This window comes from Hyla sarda, chromosome 2 (genome assembly GCF_029499605.1).
Source record: "Hyla sarda isolate aHylSar1 chromosome 2, aHylSar1.hap1, whole genome shotgun sequence".
Classification (NCBI taxonomy): Eukaryota; Metazoa; Chordata; class Amphibia; order Anura; family Hylidae; genus Hyla; species Hyla sarda.
Genome location: NC_079190.1, coordinates 146,730,510 through 146,742,899, shown reverse-complemented (window position 1 = coordinate 146,742,899; position 12,390 = coordinate 146,730,510).

Here is a 12,390-nt window from a genome sequence, read left to right as displayed (position 1 = left end):
CACTTTTACTTTCGTTTTTAGCCGCGCGGCTCAGCTTTGAGCGCGCGGCTAAAGGGTTAATAACGCGCGGCACAGCGATCAGTGCCGCGCGCTATTAGAGGCGGGTCCCGGCTTCACTATGACGCCAGGCCCGCCGCGATATGATGCGGGGTCACCGTGTGACCCCGCGTTATATCGCAGGACCGGGACTCATGACGTATGCATACGTCATGGGTCCTTAAGAGGTTAAAAATGTTCTCTTCTGACCCCTATACATTTTTTTTTTGCAGACAGGGCTATATGAGGGCTAATTTTTTGCGTCATTATCTGTAGTTTTTATCAGTACCATTTTTGTTTTGATGAAACTTTTAGATCTCTTTTTACAATTTTATTTTATGGTATTTGAAGTGACCAAAAATCGACCGTACAGTTTAACTAACCTTATATTTTAATAGTTTGGATATTTACGGCTGTACCAAATACGATTATGTTTTAGTTTTTTTTGAGTACATAGTTTTATTTAAAATATGGGAAAAGGGGGTGATTCAACTTTTATTAGGGGAGGGACCTGTTCACATTTATTAAAGGACAACTGCAGCGGCATTACACTTATCCCCTATCCACTATCTTATCTTATTCCCTATCCACCCCCCGATCTCCCAAACGGGACGCAGCCATAAGCGCTCATGGTGAGCGCTAAGGCACGTATAGCGTCGACCTAGAGGTCGACGGTGATGCCCCGTCTCCTCCACCACGAATGCTGCCTCCCCGCCTCTCCCATAGAGATGTATGGAGGAGGCGTGCCTGGCACGCCCCCTACACGGGACAGCTGTGGCCCCGTACAGGAGATCACCGGGGGCCCAGCGTTCGGACTCCCCGCAATCAAACACTTATCCCCTATCTTGAGGATAGGGGATAAGTGTTTGTAATGCTGCAGATTTCCTTTAACAGCTCTGGTTAGCTATTCAGCACGTCCTTCCATATTAAGACACCACAACCAACTTTGATTGCAGCGTCTAATGGGTTAATGCTGGGCATCAGCCTGATCGGCAATGTCCGGCATTAACCGTGGGTCCTGGCTGGCTGTTCAGCTCGTGAGCTCGCTTCAAACCCTGGTAACAGGACCAGGGTGTACAGGTACGCTCTTGGTCCTTAAGAGGTTAAGAAATCATGATGTCTAACATGAAAGATGTACATTAGGTTTGAGCACTTTGTATACAAGTACAACGAAACAGTGAAGAAAACTCACATAGCAAATTGAAAAGGCTATAGAGGAAAAACTAAGCAAAATTTTTAATAAAGATCTAATAAGAACATATTTTTTTTTGCAAAGCAAGCCGATAAAATGACTTTCAAAGGTGTCCACAGCCTTTAGAGCTTGAATTGATATTTTGACCAGCCTTAATCTTGTCTAGCAGGATTTATTTGCTTTCAGTTGTCTGTAGAGTTTTAGAGCAGTGCTTTTGCACACTTTCATGAAAGTCTTTTGATATTACTTCATTGGATCATGTTCTATGGTATATCCTTTTGTAGATTAAAATCATTAGGCTAGAGAAAACATTCATGGCCCAGCATGCATTGCAGCCATTTCTCACTGTGTTCTGTAAGCTGTATCTTACAGTGTTACAGCCACAAATATCTTCCCAAACAGCAAATTATAGAATGATATTATGGTATTTTAAAAGTGCCACACTGAAATTACAAAAAAGGCATACTGTATGTATGCAAAGAATAGTCACTATATGTGACTGCAATCCTTGGATATCTACTGTATATGCAATGAATACTGCAACACAGGGACATACACAAGTGGGTGTTTTCATAAAAAAAATGTGCCCTCTTGATCCCCTGTGAACTGTATATGTGTTCTCAGGAAGCCTATACAAATAATACTTTGGTAGATGTGGGTGAGCAGGGATTTTACTGTAACTCTAAGCACATCCTAATGTGCTAACAGTTAAAAGCACCACCTATTTTCTAGGCTGCAGACAGCTTCATGCTAGAGCATCCTCTTCCTTTAGTATGCACTGATGTAGGATGAGGTCACTCATTTTGCTTGTTTTGTCCTGAAGAAAGAGGATGCTCTAGGCTTCTAGTGGCTGTAGGTATGAAGCTGCCTGTAGTGTAGAAGATGAGCGCCTGTGTTCTAGCTGTTGGTGACTGAAAAAGTGCCAGGAGAAGTATGATTTTTATTTATTTATTTTTATATTTTACATAGTAACATAGTTCATAAGGTTGAAAAAAGACCAGAGTCCATCAAGTTCAACCTATAACCCTAATATGTCCCTATTGAGTTGAGTTGTTCAGAGGAAGGCAAAAAAAAAACTCATACTAGAGGTAAAAATTCCTTCCCGACTCCAAATATGGCAGTCAGAATAAATCAACGTTCTGTCCCTATAAATCTAATATATATAACCAGCAATGTTCTTACTCTGCAAAAATGCATCCAGACCCCTTTTAGATTATTTTACAGAGTTCACCAAGACCACCTACTCCGGGAGAGAATTCCACAGTCTCACTGCTCTTACAGTAAAGAACCCCCATCTGTGCTTGTGTAGAAACCTTCTTTCCTCTAGATGTAGAGGATGCCCCCTTGTTATAGATACAGTCCTGGGTATAAATAGATCATGGGAAAGATCTCTGTACTGTCCCCTGATATATTTATACATACTTATTAGGTCTCCCCTAAGCCTTCTTTTTTCTAAACTAAATAACCCTAATTCTGATAATCTTTCTGGGTACTGTAGTCCTCCCATTCTCCGTATTACTCTGGTTACCCGTCTTTGAACCCTCTCCAGCTCCACTATATCTTTCTTGTACACTGGTGCCCAGTACTGTACACAGTATTCTATGTGTGGTCTGACTAGTGATTTATACAGCGGTAGAATTATTTCCTTGTCGTGGGCATCTATGCCCCTATTGATGCACCCTATGATTTTTTTAACCTTGGCAGCAGCTGCCCAACACTGGTCACTACAGCTAAATTTACTGTTAACTAAGACTCCCAAGTCCTTTTCCATGTAAGTCGTCCCAAGTGTTCTCCCATTTAATACATAATCCCAGCCTGGATTTTTCTTCCCCATGTGCATTACCTTTCATTTATAAGTATTGAACCTCATCCGCCACTTCCCAGCCCAAACCTCCAACCTATCCAGATCCATTTGTAACAGTGCCCTGTCCTCTATTGTGTTTACCGCTTTACAGAGTTTAGTGTCATCTGCAAAGATTGCTACTTTACTATTCAACCCCTCTGCAAGGTCATTAATGAATATATTAAATAGGACAGGACCCAAGACGGACCCCTGTGGTAACCCACTAGTAACAGTCACCCAATCAGAATAAGTACCATTAATAACCACCCTCTGTTTCCTATCACTAAGCCAGTTACTTACCCACTTACACACATTCTCCCCCAGCCCAAACCTTCTCATTTTATGCACCAACCTTTTATGTGGAACCGTATCAAATGCTTTGGAAAAATCCAAATATATGACATCCAGTGATTCCCCCGGTCCAGTCTGGAGCTCACCTCCTCGTAAAAGCTGATCAGGTTAGTTTGACAGGACCGATCCCTCATAAATCCATGCTGATAGGGGGTCATACATTTATTTTTATCAAGATATTCCAAAATAACATCTCTTAGGAAACCCTCAAACAATTTACATACAACAGAGGTTATACTAACAGGTCTATAATTCCCGGGGTCACCTTTTGACCCCTTCTTAAATATTGGCACCACATTTGCCATGCGCCAGTCCTGGGAACAGTCCTTGTCACTATAGAGTCCCTGAATATTAAAAATAGGGGTCTGTCTATTACATTACTTAATTCCTTTAGAACACGGGGGTGAATGCGGCAGTGTACTTCTTCCTGGGTTAGACAGGTGACCTGTACTGGGGAGTTTACCTTATCACACTGTATTTCACCTGGCATTTCATTTTCCTCAGCGAATACAGTGGAGAAGAATTTGTTTAATATATTTGCTTTTTCCTGATCCCCGTTTATAATTTCTTCCTCATAATTTTTTAAAGGGCCTACACTTTCGTTTTTGACCTTTTTTTTTTTTGCTATTTATATAGTTAAAGAACATTTTGGGGTTAGTTTTACTCTCTTTGGCAATGAGTCTTTCTGTTTCTATTTTTGTGGCTTTTATCTGTTTTTTTTTTTTTACATATTTTACATATTTCTCTATAGCTTTTTCATGCTTTTTCACTGCTGTTCTGTTTTAGTAATTTAAATGCTTTATTTTTGTAATTTATTTCCCCCTTAACATTTTTATTCATCCATATTGGTTTTCTTTTATTTCTGACCCTTTTATTCCCGTAAGGTATATACATCTTACAGTGAAAATGTAAGATATTTTTAAAAGTCTCCCATTTAGTGTCAGTATTGTTCTTTTTGAGGACATTATCCCATTTTATATTGTTAAGGGCTTCTCTGAGTTGGTCAAACTCTGCCTTCCCAAAGTTCATTGTTTTTGTGGCCCCTAGAGAGATTCCCTTATTGCAGAACAAGTTATAATGTATTATATTATGATCACTATTTCCTCGGTATCCATCTACTTGCACATCTACTCTGTCAGGTATGTTGGTTAATATTAAGTCTAGTTGGATGCCCCCTCTGGTAGGGTTCTGCACCATTTGGGACAGATAATTGTCTTTAGCTATAGTCAGAAACCTGTTTTCTTTATGCGATTCACAGGTCTTAGTAATTTATATCAGGATAGTTAAAGTCCCCCATTATTATCACTTTGATTTGCTGCCTTGTTTATTTGCCTCAATAATTGATCTTCTGGCTCTTCCATTATGTTTGGTGGCTTATAGTAAACCCCTATCAGAATTTTTTTTATTTTTATCTCCATATATTTCTACCCACATTATCGTTTCCCTCCCAAATATCCTCCAGCAGTGCGGCCTTCAAATTGGACTTTACATAAAGACAAACTCCTCCCCCTTTCAGTTTTGTCCGATCCTTCCTGAATAGACTATAACCCTGTATGTTGACCTCCCAGTCACAGCTATCGTCCAACCAAGTCTCTGTTATACCCACTATGTCATAATCCTCCTCAGAAATTTTCAACTCCAGTTCGTCAGTTTTATTGGACAGACTTCTGGCATTAGTCAACATGCACTTCAATGGTGCATGTTTTTTTTTCCTATGATGGCTATCCCCCCCTTCTATCTACACTATCTTCCCCCTCTATGTTGTAGGTTCCCTCCCCCCCAGTCCCTAGTTTAAACACTCCTCCACCCTTCTAGCCATCTTCTTCCCAAGCACAGCTGCACCCTCCCCATTGAGGTGCAGCCCGTCCCTACGGTAGAGCCGGTAACCGACAACGAAGTTGGCCCAGTTCTCCATGAACCCAAACCCCTCCTTCCTACACCAGCTTCTGAGCCACTTGTTTACCTCCCTAATCTCCCGCTGCCTCTTTGGTGTGGCTCGTGGTACAGGTAATATTTCAGAAAATACTACCTTGGAGGTCCTTGCCTTAAGCTTACAGCCTAAGTCCCTGAAATCATTTTTAAGGACACTCCACCTACATCTTACTTTGTCATTGGTGCTAATATGTACCATGACTACTGGGTCTTCTCCAGCCCCACCCAGCAACCTGTCAACCCGATCCGCGATGTGCCGAACTCGAGCGCCAGGAAGACAACACACTGTTCGGCGATCCCGGTCTTTGTGACAGATCGCCCTGTCTGTCCCCCTAATAATTGAGTCCCCCACTACCAGTACCTGTCTGGCCTGCCCTGCACTCCTCCCTCCCTCCTTACTGGAGCAGACACCCCCCTGGCTGTCAGAGGCAGAGTCCTGCTGCAGTACCGCTAGCTCTGAAATGGCATCCCCCTCATCTGCCAACCGGGAAAACTTATTGGGGTGTGCCAGTTCAGGACTAGCCTCCCTGACACTTTTCCCTCTACCCCGTTTTCTAACTGTAACGCAGCTAACTGCCTGACTGTCCTGCACCTCTGTCCCACTATCCTCCCCCACCTCTACCCCAGAGAGTACTTGCTCAGTGAGCAGGAGACTCCTCTCCGGGTTTTCAATGCATCTCAGTGTTGCCAGTTGCTCCTCTAGATCCAGGATCTGGGCATCCAAATGAACAACTCGCACACATCTCGCACAACAATATGCACCCTCAAACTGCTGTTCAAGGATGGCATACATTGTGCAAGATGCACACTGGACTGCATTTTCCAACATGGAGGCCATACTAGATTTGGGGATAGCAAAAATTTACAGAAAAGAAAAAAAAATCTAATATTTCAATTTAAACTTCCTGACTTTAAAGTCCCTTAATTTTAAGTCCCCTCACTTTTATACTTACTCACTTGTATACTTCACACTCTTGTATACAGACACACAGTCGCTAGCTCAACAATCATTTAGTGTACTTGTTTTATATTTACCACAACCACCTCTTTTCCACTGCCTGGAAGTGAATCCAAATGGAGAAACTTCCTGCTAGGGGCCAATATATGCAGAGAGGAACTACTAACTGGGGTCCTATATACTGCAGAAACTACCAACTTGGGAAGTTAGTCAAAACAATACTAGTGGAAAGAGTTATAAAGCATGCCTCTTGTTCTACCAAGATTTTGGAAACTAGAAGGAGAAAATATGGTACTTATAAAACATAAGACTCCTACAGTATGCATATACTGTACAGGTAAGCACAACAATTAGATGTCTGACTACCATTAACAAAATGGCAACCCTGCTATATTTTGAATACAATGATACAACATCAATAATTCCCCTCCCCCCATAATACTAGAATAAATATGTACATAAAATAGAAATAAAGCATCAATAATATTTGCATAATAACCCAAATTCTAACATCTAGCATTCAAAGGTAATTTGTCAGGAGGAAATAGTGTGCACTGTTCAAAAAGAAATTTTTCAATGATAGTAGTCTACATCAGCCAGAATATACATTGGCATAATTTAATACCTTTACTGTCCTGTGTAATAGGTTGTTGGTGGTTAGGGGCTTAAATCTGTCATTGGATACACCAAAGAGAAATATTTTGACATATGACTAGTGTTAAATAGAGTTACCCAAATATGATCTAGATGGTGTCTATCTATATATTTGTTCCATTGTACATAGGAACTCTTTTTTGGCTTTTTGCTTTGTTTGTAGGGATTTTTGAGAGAAAACCTAGTTTTCTTTCCTGTGTGAGACTTTATTTTTAGGATACCTACGCAGGCGCTAAGCATGAGTCAGTCTGGATAGGGTTAGTATCGGGAGAGTGTTTTTTCTCCTTAAGGGTACATTCACACGTACGCAGATTTGATGCGCAGGATTTGATGCACAGGATTTTCTGCTGCATATTTCAATGTAAACTAATTACTTCTAATCTGCAGTTATAAATCCCTTGCATCAAATCTGCGCAGGATTCTGTTTGAGTGAACGTACACTAAAGGGGTACTCTGGTGGAAAACATTTTTTTTCTCCATTTCTACTGGCTCCAGAAAGTTAAACAGATTCGTAAATTACTTCTACTAAAAAATCTTAATCCTTCCAGTACTTATCAGCTGCTGTACGCTACAGAGAAAGTTGAGCACTGTGCTCTCTGCTGACACCTCTGTCCATGTCAGGAACTGTCCAGAGTAGGGGCAAATCCCTATAGCAAACCTCTTCTGCTCAGGACAGTTCCTGACATGGACAGAGGTGTCAGCAGAGAGCACTGTGCTCAGACAGAAAATAACAACTCAAATTCCTCTGTAGTATACCGCAGCTGATAAATACTGGAAGGATTCATATTTTTAAATAGAAGAAATTTAAAAATCTGTTTAACTTGCACCAGTTGATTTGAAGAATTTTTTAAATAAATACATGTTTTTCACCGGAGTACCCCTTTAAGACAATTCTTTCCTTACCCTATCCACTTTTCTTGTACCTTTGTATTTGTGAATTATCAGACCGATTTATAATTATTCCACTGTGCATGTTTTAAGCAAAGAGGACCATTGTACTTTTTTATAGGAATTCGAGTAAAAGTTATGTTTTAGTAGTTTTTCTTTTTCAATATTTTATAAGACAAGAAGCTTTTGCTCAGGGTCTGACATTGAACATTTTACAAGATTTATTTTTACTTTTAGACCTGACTCCCTGTTCTTTGGAATTAAAATTGAGATATAGAGGCATTGCTCAGAAAAAATGATTGAAAGGTAAAAGGCAGGTTCAATACATACAGATGTTATCTTGTTGAAAAAACACGCTTGTGTTGTGATTAGGGATGAGCCAATCAAATCTGACAAATCCAAATTTGTTACGAATTTCAGGAAAAATTAGATTTTCAATAAATGTGAATATCGCCGCGATTCAATCACATGAATCACTTCATTAAACTCCATTTAGTGTGGTCCAGGCTCCAGGGCATCTAAAATGGCAGATCCACAAGTGAGAACATGGTAGCAAGGAATCGAGGGAAGGCGGGTAGGCGGTATGACCCTTAATCACATGCAGCATGTAGCCTATCAGCAGCCATTCACCCCTGTGATGTCATAGCCCTATATAATCGGCAGCCATCTTGCAGCCAGTAACTTCAGCCTTTTATTGCAGAGAGAGAGACTGAAAAGCTTATAGTAGCCAGCCAGTTAGGGCGAGTAGAGCACTAAAAGCAAATTGTTACATCTAAGTGGGGTACCATTTTGTTCCTGTTAAAGTCTTAAGGGCCTAGATGCTGTGAAAGGCCAGGCAAAAGTACACACCTACTGATGTTGTAGACAAATACTGTATTAAGCGTAGTGGAGTGTATTGTACTCCCCTCATATACACACGAAGCATGTCAGGCAGAGAAGTGCCAAGATGTGCACAGAGGAGGGGCAGAGGCCTAAATTCATCAGGCAGAGGTTGCAGCAGACAAAGGGCGAGTGGCAGCAGGAGTCGAAGGGAGAGGCCTGTGCTCCCAGTATCAGCTAACAGTCGTGTCTCGACCAGCAACCCATTTGCTGTCATCGAATGGTTAATACGGTCATCCACTTAATCACAAGTGACATCTGACACCCCCAGTCAACAGTCGGTGGGTTCCTCAGATACAACCCTCAGTTGGCATGGCCCAGGAGCACTCCCTATCCTCTCATTGCCTCTGTCCTATGCTGTTCCCTACCACACAGAAGTATCTTATGCTGTGGGTTCAGCTCATCTATTTAGTGAGGACAATCTACTAGAGGACAGTCAGCAGCTACTGCCCAGCCAAGAAGTGGAGGAGACATCCACGGCTTCCTCCGCTAGGTGGGCAAGTAGTGATTAGGAGAGTGGTGTGGGAGGTGGTGTTGCGAGCGTTCAGGCTCCTGAAGCAGACACTTTTAAAGAACCTGAGGATGACATCAGTAACGTGCAGACACAACTCGATGATGATGATGAAGCCGATCACACTTGGGAGCCGGGTGCAGATGGGGCTTCATCATCATCAGGAGAATAGGGTAGCAGGTTGCCCTTGAGGCAGCAGCTGGGCCAGCAACATGGTTTGCAGTCAGCATGGTGGCAGAAGTGGAAAGTCTGGAGCCAAACGTGCCTGGGGTAGATCACCTGCCTTGCAGCAGCCTACCTTCCTGGGAGGTAGTGGAACAGGGGCTCCTGGAGTCGGCAGCAGTAGCAGTCAACCAGTATGGACTGTTGGTGGGAAAATCAGCTACTCGATGATGTGGCAGTTTTTCATCAAGCATCCGGAGAATGTTAACCTGGCCACATGCAAGTTGTGTCGGCAGAAGGTGAAGCCACGGCCCTGTGTCAACATTTGCATTGTCACCATAAAGTGGCCTGGGAGAATCGTGGCTCTGATGTGGTGGTCCAGCCTGCTGCATTACCCAGTGACATGCTGCTCCCTGTTTCAGCCAACTAAAGCTCCACCACCTCAGCCGAATTGAGCTGTGTGTCATACCCATCTTCTGTCGCTTCAGATGCTCCTGCTCCTCCTACTTCGAGTCAGTCATTACGCAAGCAATCCATTGGCGAAGCCATGTCCAAGAGACAACAGTATGCGCCCACTCATCCAACGACGCAGAAGCTGAATGTGCTCCTGTCCAAGTTGCCGGTGCTGCAGTCCCTCCCTTTTCAAGTGGTGGACTCTGCACCTTTCAGAGAACTGATGGCTTGTGCCGAGGTGGAGAGTCCCAAACTGTCATTTCTTTGCAAAGAAGGCAGTACCAGCCCTGCACAATCTTGTGAAACAGAAGGTGGGCCAGTCCTTGAGCTTGTCGGTGTGCACCAAAGTGCACGGCAGCGCCAATGTGTGGAGCTGTAACTAAGGTAAGGGACAATACATGTCCTTTACGGCCCACAAGGTGAATGTGGTTCCTGCACAGCCACAACAGCAACTTGGACAGGTCACGCCACTTCCACCTCCATGCTCTCAGGCCGTTGCTCCTGCAACAATGTGGGACTCTGCCTCCTCATCCTACACCGTGTCCTCAGCCTTCACTGCACAGACACGTCTCAGTGTTCCTCCGGCATACCATGTGTGCAGGGAAAGGAAGTGTCATGCTGTTCTTCACATGGTTTGCCTTGGCGAACTGAGTCACACAGGGGAGGAACTGCTAAAAGTCATTCATCAAAAAATCGAATCATGGCTTACTCCACAAAAACTGGAAATGGGAAACATGGTGACCGGCAACGGGAAGAACATCTTGTCTGCGCTGTGACAAGGAAGCCTGAGACATGTGCCCTGCATGGAACACTATTCAATCTGGTTGTCAAGCAGCTCCTGAAGTGTTCCCCCCATCTGCAAGACATCCTAACAATGGGAAGGAAACTTTGCATGCACTTCAGCCACTCGTACACCGCAAAGCACACCCTCTTTGAGCTGCAGCATCAGAACTGCATCCCCCAACATAGTCTGATTTGCGACGTTTCCACACGTTGGAATTCCACCCTCTATATGTTGGACCAACTGTACGAACAGAGAAAAGCCATCACCGATTTCTTGATGATCCAAGCGGATAAAGCGACTCCCCTGTGTAACTTCAATGTCAATCAATGGCAGCTCATACGTGACACCTGCCACTTTCTCAGGCCCTTTGAGGAAGCCACATTATTAGTCAGTTGCCAGGATTACGGGATGAGCGATGTCATTCCACTGCTTTGTGGTATCCCGGTACCGTATTGCATCCGTTACCTTGTGGTGAGGTCCCCAAAGTCAGAGTCCCTAGTTACCGGTGGGGTCCTCATTTATAGTTAGCCCCTTGTGACCCCTCAAATAGTAACAACTATTCAAATTGTAAGTGTATATATGTATATAATGTATACTTACCTTGTAGCATCACAGGACCTGCGGGTCACGTGATGCGTTCCAAAACTCTATGGTTCAAGGACCTTTGGAGGAAGTCAGGTGATCGCCCACCATGCATTGTTATGGTGAGTGACAGCTGACTCGGACAAATCCAAAACGGCCCTGCCCCGAGCCATATAAGGGAGCGGCAGCCATTAATCGCTTTTTTCCTCGTGGGCTGCTGATAGAGGAGGATCTGCGCAGCTGTCATCAGCAGTGACTAGGCCCAAGCCTTGTGGCAACGGCTATCTTACAAAACTGTTATCTCAATCTCTCTTAAGTCTGCAAGATCACCGGACCTAAACAGACCCCTAAATCCAGACGGATCTCTGCATCAATCCTAATTCTAATAACTTCTTGGATAAGCTAATGGTCTGCGGCATCTGTCAATCACTGCCGTACTACATAGAGACTGAATTGCTAAGACTGTTGCTGTTGGATGTGCCGCAAGTACCTCAGTAAAGTTTATACAAGTTCAAGTTCATCCCTATTGTGGACCTTCATTCATTTAAGCACGCACCTATCGTTTCTGGGAAGGGTGGCGATAGGCCGAAGATTTACCTCAGCGTATTAACCCTCACCCTGGCATCACGAGTGACAGGGGTTAAGTTAACCCCTCATCTACTGAAGCAAAACCCCAACTACACTACACCCCCAAGACCCTACCACAAAGCCTTTTTGGCTTTGCACGAACAGGATTCGGATGTGTGCCTGCTACTGTTGCCACTAGTGAAAGTGTACTACCCCCCAAGTAACGAACTTTATTCATGTGCTGTAAACCGTGTTGTTGTGTGCGGGAGCGGTGTCCGTGGTGCACCATATAAGGGGGCCACAAGAAAAGTAAGGGGGGAGGCGAAAATGTATCTGCAACTAAGATGTGTAGACTGTGCAATGAGTTCATGCTGCGATCCTCCGGTCCGGTCAGCACAGGCGGAGCTAAACTGCTGCCGGAAAAGCGCGGGAAGAAGGCCCACGCTGCGCCACGCCACGCCCCTGGGCGAGGCTGCCAAGTTGTTGTATCACAGCCGAAAGAGAACAGGAGTCATCTCTGAAGGGCCTGGAAGTCGGGGCTGCACCGATGACGTCCTTCTTGCTGGCCCCCATTTTGTGAAAGCCCACTATAAAAGAC